Source organism: Elephantulus edwardii, unplaced genomic scaffold, assembly GCF_000299155.1.
Source record: "Elephantulus edwardii isolate Elephantulus edwardi_28Jun2011 unplaced genomic scaffold, EleEdw1.0 scaffold00013, whole genome shotgun sequence".
In the NCBI taxonomy this organism is placed as follows: domain Eukaryota; kingdom Metazoa; phylum Chordata; class Mammalia; order Macroscelidea; family Macroscelididae; genus Elephantulus; species Elephantulus edwardii.
In genome coordinates this window covers 24,735,905-24,745,390 of record NW_006399763.1, presented here as the reverse complement: position 1 = coordinate 24,745,390, position 9,486 = coordinate 24,735,905, and positions in this window count along the sequence as shown.

The following is a 9,486-nucleotide window of genomic DNA, read 5'->3' as shown; positions in this document are numbered from 1 at the left end:
GGTTGCCCTGGCTTTCAAGTAAATCACACATACTTACCCACCAGGATCCAACTTCACCAAGTTAAAAGCTCACAAAATAGATATGTCTTGGAGAGGGTGCAGCAGAGTGTTCTTTGGAGGCAGGAATCATAAGGCTTCACCTCACATACTTTGGGCATGTGGATAGGAAAGGCTATTCTTTGGAGAGGGACATGATGTTGGGAAGGGTGGAGAGTCGGTGAAGGAGAGGAAGACTCTCAACCAGGAGGATTGACACAGTGACTGCTGTAATGAGCTCTTGTCTATCAGGAAGGGTGACAATGGCACAGGACAGGACTAGGTTCATATCTTTTGTTCATACGGTTGCTGTAGGTCGTACTTGACTCGATGACACCTAACAACAACAATCTATGATTTTGTTAATTTTCTGTTCTTTTGAAATTATACTATATTCTGAATTCTATGTAATAGCCTATGAATTTTCTTCTTCTATCTTGCATTTTTCTCAAACAGAACAAAAACAGTAGTATAAGCATGGAACACATGTCTTACATACTTTGCTGATAAAAAGAAATATTGTTCTTTGAGGTTCACTCAGAGGTTTTTTTGGAAGTAATCATGGTAATACAATACCAAATAATTTTTGTTATTGTTGTTGTTATGTGCCTTCAAGTTACCTGCAGCCCATAGCAATTCTATGTACAGCTGCTCTGAATCTGCTGTCCTGAGTCAGTCTCACTAACTTCAACAAACCAACCCACATTATCGCAGTCACTGTATCAAGCAATCTCATCCTGGGTCTTCCCCTCCTGAGCTGTCCCTCCACCCTTTCATGTATGATGTCCTTTTCCAAGGACCAGTCTCTCCTTTCCTGGCCACACAACCGAAGAATGTGGGATGGAGTTTCAAAATCCTAGTCTCCAAAGAGAAACTTGGTTTAATCCTCTCCAAAACAGACTTTTTTTTTTTCTTGGAACTCTATGGTATGTTCAAGACTCAGCCAGCCCCACAATTTGAAGTTATTAATTTTTTTTCTGTCATCCTTAGTCACTGTCTAGCTCTCTGATGCACAGCAAGTGATTGCAAAGACCATGGCCTGGATCAGACGCACATTACTCTCTAGGTTGACATTGTTGCTTCTCCATATTCTGGAGAAGTAAGTCTCTGACAGCAGATTTTCCCAGTGCAATTTGTCTTTTGATTTCCTGATTGTTGGTGTTAACAGTGTTTATTGTGGAGTCCAGCAAGCTGTAATTATTAACAACCTCAGTCTCTTCTCCATCTATGATTGTCAATAGGCCCAGTGGTGATAATCTTTGTCTTTTTTGATGATAAGCTTCAATCCATTTTGAAGACTATAGTCCTTGACCAGCAGTTGCTTCAGGTCTTCTTCCATTTCAGTAAGCAAGGTTGTGTCATCTGCATAACGTGACTGGACACTGAAATTTAAGATAAAATACTAATTATGGATAATCACATATTTTTAGTATGTTATTAGAAAAGGACTGTCCTGAAAAAACTCATCAGGCTTGGAAAAATAGAGAGTCTGAAAGATAAGAAGACTCTAAATGATATGGAATTGCAATGATTGCAACAATTGGCTTAAGCACAGTGGAAATGGTGAGGATGGTTCAGGGGAAGGTTTTGATCTGTTGTACGTAGAGGCACAATGAATTGAATTGACTTAATGGCTCCTAACAACAATAACTACATGGAACTCTAGTGACCTAGTAATAAGGACTCGCGTTGCCAATCCAAAGGCACATGGTTCAAATCAACCAGCTGCTGTGGTAGTACAATGAACAATCAACTCCCATGATTATTGTCTTTTAAAAAAACCCCTGGCGAGTCAGATATGAGTTGGTTCTGACTTGATGCACAGAGCACCAACAATGACCACAGTGAAATCTTGAAATGAAGTGGAAGAAAGTGCATTACAGGGTACTGCTACAATTTCTAGCTGATATTGTGTTATTTAATCAATTCCTATTGCAATACTCTGATTCCTGACACTTTCAATAATGTTAGTGTCAGAATAGAGTTGTGCTCCATAGAGTTTTTAGTGGTTAATTTTTCAGAAGTAGATGGTCAGGTCTTTATTTCTGCATAGCTGGGTGGATTATAAATGCTAGCTTTTTGATTTGTAACTTTTCACATGAACCATTTGTAGTACTCAAGAACAGTCATGTCATCTTATAGAATAGAAATATTGAAAAGATAAAAGGTTTGGAGACATTCTAAAATAGATCAAGGGGGTAAAAATAAATAAATTAATCAAACAGCGAACTATCTATTTAATCCTCATTAAAATTCAGAGTGTGCTTAAAGAAATGATTTATAAATAGTAAAAACAGACAAAAGAATGAAAGGTGGTGTGACAAATGTCAAACTGAAAAAATTTTATCTAAAAGGTAATTTTTACATTTTAGCAAAATAAATTTCAAATATGTTGCTATAAGTTTATATATTTGTTTTAATTTTATACTAATTTATTTACAAAGCTTGAATTAACTGTTTTCACAACGATCTTTCCCATTTCCTTCACCATCCTCGCCCATCAAATTGTGTCTCTATTATTAACCCTCCTCCCCCCTCATCCATCCTAACCCTTCTGCTTCCACCCTCCCCCCGCCTTGGATACTATACTCATTCTATGCTAATGGTTTTATACAGTACTTGTCTTTATGGGACTGAGTTCGTTCACTCAGCATAAAATTTCCCAGTCCTTCCTAATTTATTTTTTTAAAGAAATAACTAAAAATATTTTAAATTTCCTCAACAAAATAGAACTTAAATATTTTTAGGTTAAAGAATATTTTGTTTATTAAATTGTGTTTTAAACCTTTCTTCAATACTTTGTCCTACTGTGGTTTGAATTTTAGGGAAAAAATAAATAATAACACCTTTATAACTAGTTCCTATTAGGTCCTTCCATTGGGAGAAATCAGAAAGTAGTTTTGTATCTGGACTAAATCATTACTGATTCAGAATTGTTGAATGTCTATGACACCAATTAGAAAACCTGCTAAAGAGGTCTTTCACATAAGTTAATATTTGTTAGTGAGATAATCAATGTTCTCTGGAAATCTACTCTTTGTCAAGTACTTTTGTTTTATTTTTATGCAATTTCCCCCCACATTTCTCTTCACTTGTACAATGATTTCCATACATTTTGTTGTATAAAATCAATCACCACTAGACCTAGCCAACTATTACCCAGTCTTTTCAGGTCTCTGCTGTATCTTTCCCATTTTCTAAACTCCCTTTCGGCCATTAAATTGTGCAACCCTGTGATTTCACTCCTACCCGTCCTCATTTCCGCGCTCTTACTGTTCCCCTCTTGGATTTCATAAAATTTTTTTTTTCACTATTTAGTCTTATGTAGTATTTGTTATTATGAGACTGAGTTGGTTCACTCAGCATAACACTCTCCAGCCTCTCCCAAGTTATATAGTATTTTTTTTATTAATCCTGAGTGCTGCATAGTATTCTGCTATGTAAATGTACCACCCTTTTCTCAGTCCTTTGGATTGTGGCTGGGCATTTGTGATGTTTCCATATTCTTGCAATGGTAAATAATGCTATTACGAACATTGATGTATAAATCTCTGTTGTGTCTCAGTTTATAATTTCATTGGAATATATTTCTAGCAGTCATACAGAGTTTCTATGTTCGATTATTTTAGGAAATGTCAAACTGCCTTCAGAGTGATTGTACCATTTTACAATCTCACCAACAGTGTATGAGAGTTCCCACCTTTCCACATTCTTCCCAACTGTTACTGCTTTCTGCCCTGCTAAACTTGGTCACTAGTACTGAGATGAGATGGTATCTCATTGTGGTTTTATATTTATTTGCATCTTTCTTATTGCCAGTGATTTTGAGTATTTCTTCATGTGTCTGTTGGTCATTTGAATGTATTCCTCTATGAAAATGCTTCTATGTCTTGTGACTTTTTGTAATTGAGTTACACTTGGTGCTGGCAAAACTGGAGTGAAGGAGGAAGTCTAAGCTGCTCTGAAGCAATTGGCAAAAAAATAAAGGCCCCAGGAATTAATGAAATATCAATTTACATGTTGTTGTTGTTGTTGTTATGTGCCGTCATGTCGCTTGCGACTCATAGCGACCCTATGTACAACAGCCTTAAACCTTGCTCTATCCTGGGCCAATCTCATTGCCTCTGACACATCCAGCCCGATTACCCCAGTCATTGAATCAATCCACCTCATAGAGGATCGTCCCCTCCTACGCCCTCCCTCCACTCTGCCCAGCATGATGTCCCTCTCCAAAGACCTGTCTCTCCTTACAACATGTCCAAAGTATGTCAGACGAAGCCCCAGAATCCTTGCCTCCAAGGAGCAGCCTGGTTTAACCCTCTCTAGGATGAATCTATTTGTTTTCTTGGCAATCCATGATACATTCAGTACTCTTCTCCAGCACCACAGCTTAGCAAATAGATGCTTCCCTGGACATGCTCACTAGGTTGTATCAAGAAATCTGGAGGACAGATACCTGGCTCACTAAAAGAGATCTGTATTTGTTCCCATTCCAAAAAAACAGAGTATGGAAGTTATCAAATGGTATCACTAATATTCATGCAATTAAGATCCTGCTGAAGATTATCCAGAAACTACTGGAACAGTACATTAGCAGAGAACTGCCAGATGTACAGGCTGAGTTTAGAAGTAGCACCAGGAACATCATAGTCAAGGTTAGATGAATCCTGACTAAAAGCAGAACATACCACAGGAATGTCTATCTATGTTTCATTGACTATGCAAAGGCATTTGAGTGTGTGGATCACAACAAATTGCGGCTAAACTTGAGAAGAATGTAAATCCCAGAACGTTTAATTGTGCTCATACAAAACCTATATTTGGCCAGGAAATAGTTAGAACAGAGCAAGGAAGCACTGCACGGTTCAGGATTAAGAAAGGTGTGCATCAAGGATGCATCTTATTTCCATACCTTTGCAATCTATATGCAGAACAGATTATTTGGGAGGCTGGACTCTATGCAAAGTAGTGCAGCATCTGGTTTGGAGGAAGACTCATCAACCACCTGCATTATGCAGATGACATACCTTGCTTGCTGAAACTAAAGAGGACATGAGATGTTTGTTGCAGAAGATCAAAGACTATAGTCTTCAAAATGGATTGAAGAGTTTAGCACCAAGAAACCAAAGATTCTCACCACTGGGATGATCAACAGCTTCATGATGGATGGAGGAGAAATTGAGGTTGTTGATAATGTCAACTTACTTGGTTCCATAATCAACACTATTCATACCAGCAATCAGGGGAAAAAAGTTGAATTGTTCTGGGAAAGTCTGTTGTCAGGGACTTCTTGAGAGGACTGAAGAGCAACAATGTCATTCTGGAAACTAAGGGGTACCTGAACCAAGCTATGGTTGTTGCAATTACTTGCTATGCATCCAAGAGCTGAGCAGTAACTAAGGATGATAGAACAAGGACTTATTTATGACTTAGAGTTATGGTGCTGGAGAAGAATTTTGAACATACTGTGGACTTCCAGGAGGATGAACAGGTCTATCCTGGAGATGGTGAAATCAGGCTGCTCCCTAGACGCAAGGGTTTTGGGGCTTCATCTCACATACTTTGAGTGCATAGCTAGGAGGGACCAGTCCTAGAGAGGGCATTATGCTTGGAATGGTTGGGGGACAGCACAGGAGAGGAAGACCCAGAATGAGATGGATTGACTCAGTGACTAGAGAAATGATAGTAGCTCTGCCAGAGATGATGAGCCTGGCTCCATATAGGGCATGTTTCAGAGCTAGTGTACTTAGGATTGCTATGAGTCACAGGTGACTCAATGGCACATAACAGCAACAACACATCTACAGAAAACTGAAACAGGATCCTTAAATCACAGTATACACAAAAATCAACTCGGGATGTATCAGAGACATTAGAGTAAACCGTAAAGATCATAAGAGACAAACTGGGATCAAGCTTATAAGGCCTAGCCTATGATATAAAGAGACTGACAAACACAGCCAGAAATGCACAATCTGTTAATGATGAAATTGATGAATGGGGCCTTCTAAGATTAAATTCCTCTGTCCATAAAAATCTCTTCCCAATAGGGTGAAAAGAAAATATACAAAATGTGAAAAAAATATTTGACAATATCATTTGAGACAAAGATCTCATAACAAATGTTATAGAATACTACTGGACCTCCGGAAGTAAAAGACTGTTAACCCAATTGCAAGTACTTCTTTATGCTCTGGGATCACATGAATTAAAAAGGCAGGCAGAATCTTTGAGATGAAAGAGTGTGAAGTAAATATGTGTTAATTACAAACACTTGAATTTATCTCAATTATATATTAGAGTATATAATTCAAGTGTTGGTAAATGCTTTGATAAAAAATGAAATGTTCTCATTTCAGTAGTGTACAGAGAAGGAAGTGACCTGAGAGTAGAGGTGAAAAATGGTAAGATAGAAACCACAAATATGTGAAGAATGAATTTCATGCATGCAAGAAGAAACTTACTAAAACTGTGAATTAGAATATGCTGCTTCTTGCAGCTTATTTTTTTCTTATTTTCTAGGAGCTTCTTGTTGCTTATTTTTCAGGAAAAAAAACCAAAGAGGAGAGTAGATGGAAATAAGATTAGAGAAGGAATCAAGTAGGGCATTTTGGGTCATGGAATGATGTTTTTATTTTATTCTAGTTACACTGAGAGCACTTTGAAGGAGTTTAACAGGCCAATTATATGATATGATTTATGTATTTAGAAGACCATTCTGGCAGCAGGGTGGAGTATGACTCATGAAAGCTAGCAGCAGGGCAGAGGGGAAGGCCAGAGTAGAAGCTGAGACCATTTAGGCTACTGTAATTGCTCTGCCCAAACAAGATGGCGGTGTTTATTAGGGAGTATGTTTTTATTTCTTGAAATTATGTATCTAAAAATTAATCTCCAACTGATTTGTGTCATTAATGTAAGCATATTTTAAATCCTGGGATTGAAGACCTTAATATCTGCCAATATGACATGTAGGAAAATAAAGTTATAGCAAAATAGTTTTATTAGAAACTGCCTGTTAAAAGTGTAATTTAAAAATTTATTGGATAGTATCCTCTAACGGTATATAGTCCATAGAAGGGTGCATTGCTTATCAAAAAATAGTGTGACTCCTTCTGTTCAGATACACCAAAGTCATTTCAGGGAAGAGATAGACTGTTAAGATTTACAACCTCGGAAATTCAATGGAGGATCACTACTGATCAAGAGCCCATTTTAAAGAGGTAAGTGAGTGAGTGAATAGTCTATAAAAACATAGTTAGAATCAACAGGAAGGAAGTAGATTACTACCGTATGTATATATATTGCTTTTGTAGGTATCTTAGTGACCTGAAGTACAACAGAAAGAAACGTTGCCATTTTGTATCCTCCCTAATATGAGTCACTGTGTCAATACATCTCATGAAGGATGATTACTTCTTTTCTGAATCCACTTTTCTAGGATTGTCCTTCCCTGAAGAGTGGACTGCATGCTAACATGTCCAGCTATGTGAGAGGAAGTCTCATCATCCTAGCTTTTAAATAAACACTAATTTGTTTGTTCTTTTTGCAGTCAAAGGTATATTTCATATTTTTCACCAATATAATAATTTAGAAGCATCAGTTCTTCTTCAGTCTACCTGATTCATTTTCCAATTTTTCTCATGAAAATGAAGCACTTGCAAATGCCATGGCCCAGATCAGGTGCAGTTTAGTTTTAAGAGTTAAGTCCTTCTCCTCATTTAGGACTTAACATAAATCTCCAGCAGCAGAATTGCTAAATCTCTTGAGTTTGTTTGTAAAACTAATTTAGTACCTATTTTCCCTTTATGTTTCCTTGAATTTTTGGTTTCTAATAGAAAAAATATTATTTTCTTGAATTAATTACATCTTCTGGTTTCTTGCATGTTTTGATATTTCTCTTAAACACACACTTGTAATGTAATTAGTTTTATTTGTCTGCAAATTACTTAATTAGGATGTTACCTGGTAGTCATATTTGCATGTTGTTGTTGTTGTTGTTCTTCTTCTTCTTCTTCTTCTTCTTCTTCTTCTTCTTCTTCTTCTTCTTCTTCCGGGCCATAGTCTTAGCAATTGCGTGCTATGCATCAGAGAGCTGGACAGTGCCTAGGGTTGAGAGAATGAGAATTGATGCCTTTGAGCTGTGGTGATGGAGGAGAGTATTGAATATACCATGGACTGCTAGGAGAACAAATAAGTTTGTTCCTAAGAGAGTGAAACTGGGCTCCTTCTTGGAGGCAAGGATTCTGAAGATTTGTTTGACACATTTTGGGCAAGTTGCAAGGAGAGACCAGTCCTTGGAGAAGAACATCATATTTGGGAGTGTGGAGGGACGGCGCAAGAGAGAAAAACCCTCGATGAGATGGATCGATTCAGTGATTGGGTTAATGGGAGTACGTGTGTCAGAGACAGTGAGGTTGGCACAGGATAGAACAGAATTTAGGGCTCTTGTACTTAAGGTTGCTATTAGTCACATGCAACTCAATGGCACATAACAATAACTACAACTACAACAACAGCATTATTTAGATATTTTTGTTTAAAAATTTTAAGTTGTATATGTATTTTTGAGATATAATTCAATCACAACAAATAACAAATAATCAAATATGTAATTTTATCAGGATTGACATACAAACCAAGCTAATTTTATTAATATTAATGTAATGATAGTATTAACTACCCCAAATTATCCTCATCATCCTTAATGACCTTTCTTCATTCTCTAATCTCAAATACATATCCATGCAATCATTAAGTTTTTCTCATCGTTAATTTGTTCGCATTTTTTATAAATTTACGTCATTTTTATGATCTATTCTTTGACTTCTTGTTGTATGCAATGGAGCCAGAATTGATCCATGACTAACCCTCCAGCAGGTTTTCAGAGGCAGTCAACATATTTCTTTTGAGGTTTATCTAAATTGATTGCATGTGAAAAGTTCATTCCTACCTATTTATGTTTTAAGCTTCCTATAAACATATGGTAATTGTTGCAAGTGGAGTAGCTGTAGTATATATTGAGGTATATTTTGAGTAACAAATGAACTATTCTAGAATAGTTATAACATTTTGTGTTCTTATGAGCAGTATAAGAAAATTCCATTTCTAACTCTTTTTTTAATACTTCATGTGATCAATCTTTAAATATTAACCATTCTGGTTGGTTTTTAGGGAACCTTGGTTGCCTGATGAAAAAAACAGCTTTGCTGCCAACCCTAAGGACCCTGGTTCAAATCCGCTAGTTACTTCACAGTAGAAAGATGGACAATCTCCTCCTGTGTGACTTACTGGCTCTGAAAACCCACTGGAGAGTCAGCTATGGATCATTTCTAACTCAATCGTACAAAACAATGATGACAACAACAATTGGTATATAATGGTATTTAATTATGATTTTGTTAAATTAATTTTAATGAAAGGTTATAGAGACTTTAGGTTTCCATTCATTCA